Raw genomic sequence first — 8,084 nt, 5'->3', positions numbered from 1 at the left:
ACATTTTAATTCAGTATTATTTTCCACTTAGAATTTCTCCAGTTTATTACACATTAGCTCTATATGTCTACTTCAAACATTTAAACAACTTGGGACTGCTAGGGAGGTCCAGCCTCGCTCTCTGGGTGGCCCTGGGAACCACTCAGCCCAAACAACCAGCAGCTGCCACCCGTGATCTCGCCTCTCTTGCCAGTTTGTTTGCTGTTCGTTGACAACATTTTTATCTGACTCTTGCTAAAATTAACCTCACTTGGAATACAGTCTTTCTGTTTCATCAGTATAATTACTGGCCCTAGAATGCCTTCCCAAAGCTGTTGTTTATGATGATTCATGCAGCAGAAAGTATGCAGCTTGGTTCTTGAGAGCCAAGCAATGACAATTCAATCTCCTGGCAGAGAAGATGCAGAAAAAAAAAAATCCATATAAAGACCCAATGGTTCAGAAGATATCTTCCTCTTCAAATGAATCATTATTTTTGGCGAACAATACATGCACACATGTGCATACACACCCACTCTCACATGTGTACACAAGTCTTTACTTAAAAAAATCTTTCATTGTGAAATCAATGAATACAATTTGTTTGGTGGCTCATCTCAGCCAGGTTAATTATAGAGTGGGTAAAGCATATGCAGGAGCCAAATGAGGGACTGCCTCTGATAGTATTTCAGGAGTAATGAGAAAGCTCTGATGCTCCTCCAAATGCTTTCTCTGGCCTGATAAATGACTGGAATGTCACCTTTAGCGAGCTTCCTTCCTTTGGCCAAGAGGTTTGGTTCTGGTTAACGCCAATATTGCCAGGGAAGCTTACACAGACTTTGTCTTCCTTGATGTAAATAGCAGTCAGGTATTCCCAGTATCAGGTGTAGCCTAAAGCATCAGTTCTCAACCCAGCCCACACTTCAAATCACCTAAGAAGCTTTAATAAAACATGCCTTTATAAAACATGCAACATATTCTACCTTAGACCGATAAAATCAAAATGTCTCAGGGATACGGCCTGTCCTTTGTCCTAATTATGAGAAAGCAACATACTATCTTTTCAAATTCTCTCTGTAGCTCACAAATGGATTTTCTAATGCTGGGTTGATGTTCTTCACTGTCTGAGATTTTGAAATCAAAGAAATATGGATTACATATTAAATGCTAAGATTATTGTAACTAACTTCTAGAATTTTCGAGAAATGCTACTATGAATCCTGTAGTTTATCCTCAAAGAAAGTTGATTTTGACTTCCACAATCCTTTTAAAGTTTTCTCACTGGAAAATTTTTCTGACCCTGGATGAAAATTTGGGTAGTCCTATGATTTTGTTGACCCATTAGATAATGAAAAGTCTTCTGGACACTAGAAATGAAAAGTCTTTTGAAACCTTGAAATTGCCAAACAGTCTCAATTCAGAAAGTAGAAATCCCAGGGCCATGCAGTAGTTAAAGCTTCCAACTTCCTTCAAAGTTAGCCACTCCCTCTGCAGTCCCCCCTATCCACCTCCCTTACCTCCTCTCTCATGCTCCGGCTGATGTTCTTCACCCCTGTGGAGCTGTAAGAGAAAGGACATGAAATGGAGGCAGCAAGTTGGTATTTGATTGGAATAGTTGTAAGCTGGCTTCACTTTTGGTCCTGTGAGGTGTATAAAGTTGACTCGTTGCTTATGGGGCACTCATGTCTTCTTCAGAGAACCCTTCAGCTCCATGGACTTCTCAACTGAACTGTCCTTTCACGCTGAGTGCTCTTCTGCTGGTTCATAGCCTAACTCTTCCACATACCTTAAGAATCAGGATATTCACCTCCAGCTTGGTCTATGGAGATTCTATCACCCAAATAGGCAGGCTTCTTAAAAATAACTAAGATGAGCACCATGCTGGCTCTCTCATATGTGTGGAACATATGAGGTTCATGTACGACGTTCACAGATTCTATAATGTGTGAAAACTCCACTGACCCAGCACCACAGCTTGTCTCCTTCACTCCATGACCACAGCAGGTGGTCAGCCCATCTCTCACCCTGAGTACTTTCTGGGTCGGAGTTAAGCACCAGTCCACTGTGTCCTTGTCCTCCTAATTTAAGAAAACGCTTATCAAGTGCTACAATTGAACCTATTGAAGCCCCTTTTCCTTGACTTTGGCTGCAAGGGAAGTTCCTATACACACACATAAAGCTTTCTCCTTGGGGGAGGGTGGAGGGGGTGGCTAGGTCTCCTAACATAGGTGTCTCCAAGAATTTCCTTCTCACAAATTCTCCTTGATTTCCAACACACCCTTTTTTTTATCCTTGAGGGTCATAAGACGTGTTAGAATCATGTAACTAAGTTTTGGATATCTACTTGGAAATTCCTATAGGATGCTCTGTCTCACATCCATCCTGTCATCTGATGTCCGTCACCTGAGGATTCAGCCAAACCTCCCATGGGAATTCCGTGCTCTCAGCAAAGACTACTTATAGCCTATAGCAGCATCAAAACAGATAACATCATCTAAATAAAGAATTAGGTTCTGCATCAGACACATTTAGAACAACAACCCTTTAGCATGTCTCATCTGGAGAACTCTCAGGTCGTGACTACCTTACACTCTATTTCTCACTTTGGAGATTACGTGACTATTTTGGGGAAAGCCTGACAAACTTCATTGCTTTGACTCATTCTAAGGACAATCATTTTGGCTGCTTGACTTTCCTCTCTCCTTGATCTGCCTGTAATTGTGTGGGATTCCTGCCCCCAAAGAATGCTCCATGTACTGCAGGTTGAAAAGGCATGCGATTCAGCCTTATCAGCTGGATTTCTCCAAATGCATACAAGTTGTCTTCTGCTCTGGGGTTTGGTAAGTCAAGTCTGTAGATCTTTACATTTTTGTGCCTTCTAAGCAACAGGGAAAATAAATCCATTGTTTGAAATTAGATGAATCATGGAACCATGTAAATAAATACATGATTATATACATCAGAAACAGTAGTTTCTTTAATTTTTTGAAATAGTGATTGTAAAAATAATACATTCTCATATTTTTAAATATCAATACTGACTAGTACAATGAACAATATTTTAAAAACCTCTTGACTCCCACCAGATGTAATACCCATGATTAATGTTAAGTAAATATCATTTCAAATACTTTTCTACACACACACACACACACACACACACACACACACATATGAGTATAAGGATAGATGGCTAGTTTAAATAGCTAGCTAGATGGAGAAAAATATCCCAGTGTTTATCTTTTAAAAGGAAGAATAAAATTTAGCCTAGCATCAGATACCTTGAAGCTCTTTTCTAAACACCAAAGCACTTTACACACCATTTTATTTATTTATGGAAATGTTGGAGCTCTATTCTGTCTTTAAAAAGGGGGTACCCTTCAGAGATCGCTGGGGAGAAGTCAGGGGAGAAACCCAGGGAGGATTCGTGAACTTTTCGCCCGCACATCAGCAGATACCCAAGTGAAGACAAACTAGGAGTTGAGCGCCATGAGATGGCTTTTAGGGCTCGAGTGGTGTTAAGAAGACTAAAGGAGGTTTGTTGCTATGTCAGTTTGAAGAGAAAAAAGGAAAGAGATATTTGATCTTTCACTCTCCAGTTACTTTTGAGTTGGGGGTCTTGTTTATTGATCATCTTACTTATATTAAAGATACAATTTTGTCTGTGACTATCCCTGCCCCTATTTCCTATGGCAACGATTGCCAGATGCCCTGTGAGGTTCTGGAGACAGAGAGATGAATCCAAACCAGCCCTGCACCAAAGTATTTCCAATCCACAGAGGAAGAACACTGCTACCGGACAAAGCCGTGGGTTCTTCTGCCCGAACATTCAATAACCAATTCCTGAGACACCAGGGTTTCAAAAAGAGAAAGAGTTGATCACGACATAGGTAGTAGGAGAGCATACAGCCTGACGGGCCAAGATCTGCCTCCCTGAGTTTAGGGGGTTCAAGGTTTTTAAGGATTTTAGAAAGGGGAGATGAGGTCATTTCGGATAGTTAAGTTCAAAGCAGAAAAGGAGAGAGTGCTATCACTTATCATTGCAACAGGAGCCCCTAAGTGGAAAGGAGGGAGGCAGAGCTATCCCTTCAGTGACAAAGGTGTAAGCCAGGACGGAGAAGCAATCATGCCAGCTTTGTCAGCATTCGGGCCTTGGCTCTCCAAGGGAATGACTCTTCCAATCCCAGAGGCACAGGCCAAGGGCTTTTTACACTCATTTCAGATATCAAGGCAGCTGGACTGCAATTCAGAGATCGCCGATATGCCCCTGTGTACTCGAGCATTCCAGAAAGCAAAACAGAATTTTTAAATAACCATTTTCTATTTTACATCATCCCTTAAATCCTGATTTCCCGGTCACAGCACCTCACTGAATATAAACATAAGATGTGGTAAAGCACTATAGTGCAGCACTATGTAAGAGAGCTTAAAAATGATCATCATCATGATTCTAAAAGACTAAGTAACTTAGTCCGAGCCACTACAGGCTAGAGGGAGGTGTGTGCAAACACATGGGAAGTGACCAGACGGGGCGGTCAAGGCATGTGGACTAGTGGCCCAGGCGGGGAGGCCGCCACATCGGTGTTTCTGTCGGTATTTCTGTCAGTATTTCTGTTGGTATTTCCGAATTTGCGGACTTAGAGGTGAGGAGCTCCAAGCTGCCATCAATTTTGTAAAACGAGTAAGGAGGAAGGAGAAATATCTGTGAAGAATACCCAGGTCAAATAACTGTGACATTTTCAAACCCTCTGATTCTTATGTTAAATGTGTGTCTCAGACAAAGATACCTCACTTTCTTGTCTTATTCTTCAGGGAAGCTCTGACTGAATTAAACAAGGCACTTTCTCCTCTCTCCCCCACCCCCGGGCCCCACCCCAGGCCCAGCCTCTCACTAAGCACTGCATTTGTTCCTAATTCAAGCATCCCCGGAGGATCGTTTTCATTGCAAATAAAAGGGCCTTGAAGATGTCACTGAGTGTTCTTCAGGACACTTTCCTCACATTTCTAGGTAGGATAAAAGGGATTACAAAGCGCAGTTACTGGAAATGGCTTCCCTTAGCAAGGACGCTGATTTAGGTGGGCCCTTCTAGACCATCAGCCTCACCTGGGAACTTGCTAGAAGTGCCGTTTCTCCGGCCCATCCTAGGCCCACTGAAGCCAAAGTTCTAGGGTGCGGCCGGCAGCTGAGATTCTAACAAGCCCTCTAGGTGATCAGTTCTGGTGCCAGCTCATGTTTGATGGCCACTCTCTTAGCATAATAAATAAGGGCCCAGAAGAGCCTACAGGCATAAAAATACCTCTTATGCAACACTGCCAGTTATATTACAGAGTTTTTGATCATTCAAATCTGTTCCTTGGGATTAATGCACAAACTATTAAAGTGACAATATCTTACGTGGGAGAATCATAGTCACAAAGTCACAGACTCAGAGCCACAGAGGAACCTCAGGGATTGTCTCCTGCCAATCATTACTCTATTGATGAAAAAATTGAGGCCCAGGAAACTTGTTCACAGTCACAGAGGCAATCAGCAGGAAGGCTATGAACAGTACTCAGACTTTCAGACACACAGTTTAAGATCAACAAGTGCATTCAGTTCCTCATGTGGAAACTGGGTGTCAAATAAATGGACCAAAAAGAAAATAGAAATAAAATATAATTAATAAAATTAAAACAATTATTTAAAATCTATTCTTATTAGAAAAGTAATACATGTTCATTTAGAGAATTTGGAGTGAATAAAAGGTTTAAAGACAAAAATCAACTGTAATTATACCAAAATATAAGTGCTATTAATGTTTTGGTGCATGTGCATGTATAGAAATGAATATGCATATAGTGCATTTGTGTAGAATTTATGTACATGGATTATATAATTCATAGAATTGTGTCTCGTTTTTTTCACGTTTCTTTAGTAATTAATATCGCTATTTTAATGATTGAATAGTATTCTACCAGAATGCTATAATTTATTTTTAAAATGTCCCTATTGCTTGGAATTTAAGTTGTTTCCAATGTTTTGCCCTTGTGAATAAGGACAGAGGGTAATGTTTGAAGTTTCAATGAGATGTAGGAAATGTGTATCATATAACGGGCCAGGCTGGGGTCCTTAAGAAAGGGTCCCTCGGCAGCCAAAGGACTGAAGAACTGGACTCCTACGGGTGTACTAAGATGAGGAGAGGGATTTTCTTGCAGGATGGGGAAAAACCCTGAAAAAACTGACCATTCACCAATCTCCCTGGGAACTGTCCTGTGCACCGCCATGGCTTCCTCAGAAGGACTCACTGAGAACACCATAACTCTTAGAGAGAAGTGCCTTTCCTAGAAGACTCCAGGCAAGTGATAACTAACCTTTTCAGTCCTTCATCTATTTCAAAAAGGACAATCCAATTAGAATATTTGTTCAGAAGAATTCTTGAAAGGTAATGCACATTTTCTTCCTAAACATTCTTGATCAATGCCTGATATTTCCTCTCATCTGAAGAGCGCCCAGCTTTTTAGCCTAGTGCAAAAAATTTTTTTTCTCAAACAATGATGGATGACCTATTTATATCATAGGAAAATGAGAGTATATTGTCTGTAATCTAAAAGGCTATGTTTGGGCTACTCAGCTAAAATGTTCTATAGCTATAAAATATTTATAAGGTAATTTTCCTATGTTTTGTCCTTTCGACAGGTTTGCAATTGTAGAGGTAATGTTTTTGTGGGAACTAGATTAGTATTTTACCAATTCAACCCTTCTCCTATGTAAATAGCAGGCTCTTCCCAATGGGCCGTTACTCAATATGATAACCTTTCTTTTTTCTTCCATCCAAATTTTAAAAAGAGTCTTGATTCCTATTTTGAGTGATGGTTTTTTTTAATTGAAATATCATTTGGACCTTTAAGTGGACATGCTCATTTTTGTATTTGCCTTCTTAACTCTTTTCTTGTTTATATATCTGACACAACATTTCTAAAAGATTGGCCTCTTTTTCAGGTTTTAGATTTAAGGTTTTTGTTCAATAAGAAGATTTGTAAAGACTAAATCATGCAGCGTACTGAGATAAAACCATGTTTCTTTTCTGAAAAGCCAGGTTTTCAAGGTCAAAGTTGGTTTTCAGTCAGGAACCAAAACTTCTAAGCAATTAGTATCTACACTGGTCCTGTACCCCCAATGGGGGAAGGGCGTCCATTTCGGAAAGCCACCAGTGAGGGCGTCCTTGACCTCTAAAGGCATTTCAAGGAAACTACTTTCTGAGCTTTTCCTGCAGTTATTTATCCCCAGAACAAATCCTCTGACAGTATTTCTGTAACTGAGCTCTGTGAATCTATCTTTCTTCCCCTAAAATGAGAATGATTGTTTCTCAATTTAAAATAAAGATTACCGGGTTAAATAACTTTTGGAAATAGTTAAAGTTAAGCAGTTTAACAAGCTAAAGTACATGATAAAGAGGGTGCTATGGAAAGCAGTATTTCCCTATCTTATCTGATCATGAACTCTTCTTTCAAGGAAAAACTGTGAAATGCCCCAGTGAAGTTTTTGAAGCCACCTAGGCAGACTCAAAAGTAAATTGCCCCAGTTCAGTGGTAGAATGCTGGCCCTTCATGTGGGAGACTCGGTTCGAATCCTGGACCATGCTGGCCCCCCACAAAAAAGAAAGTAAATTGCCCCTTGTTCTGTGTCCATTTCCACCCCAGCTTCCTCTGTGGACTGACAATTCTAAAGATTCCTTTACCTCATTATCTCTGTATCCGTCATGGGTTTACATCAGCAAATGCTCCTCCCTGCATGATAACCTCTATTACTGTATTACAAAGTCTTTTCAGTAGTGGGAGAATATAATTGTTTTATTTTCTAATTTCTGCAAAAGGGTAGGTAGCAGTCCTAAAGGATAATATTTTGCCTTGTTTCAACTCAAAAAGCTCCACGGCACCATTTTATCTCCTTATATCTATCTCCCCATCTGCCCCCTCTCCCACCGTGTCTTCTCCATGTGCTCACGTATTCTGAGTTGAAATCAGGGCAAAAATTTTTTTCACGTGAGTTGATCCCCCACGCCCTCTTTTTTTTTTTTTTTTTTTTTTTTTGGCATGGGCAAGCTCTGGGAATTGAACCCGGGTCT

The sequence above is a fragment of the Tamandua tetradactyla genome, chromosome 21, assembly GCF_023851605.1.
Source record: "Tamandua tetradactyla isolate mTamTet1 chromosome 21, mTamTet1.pri, whole genome shotgun sequence".
NCBI lineage: Eukaryota > Metazoa > Chordata > Mammalia > Pilosa > Myrmecophagidae > Tamandua > Tamandua tetradactyla.
This window is presented reverse-complemented; position numbering follows the sequence as displayed.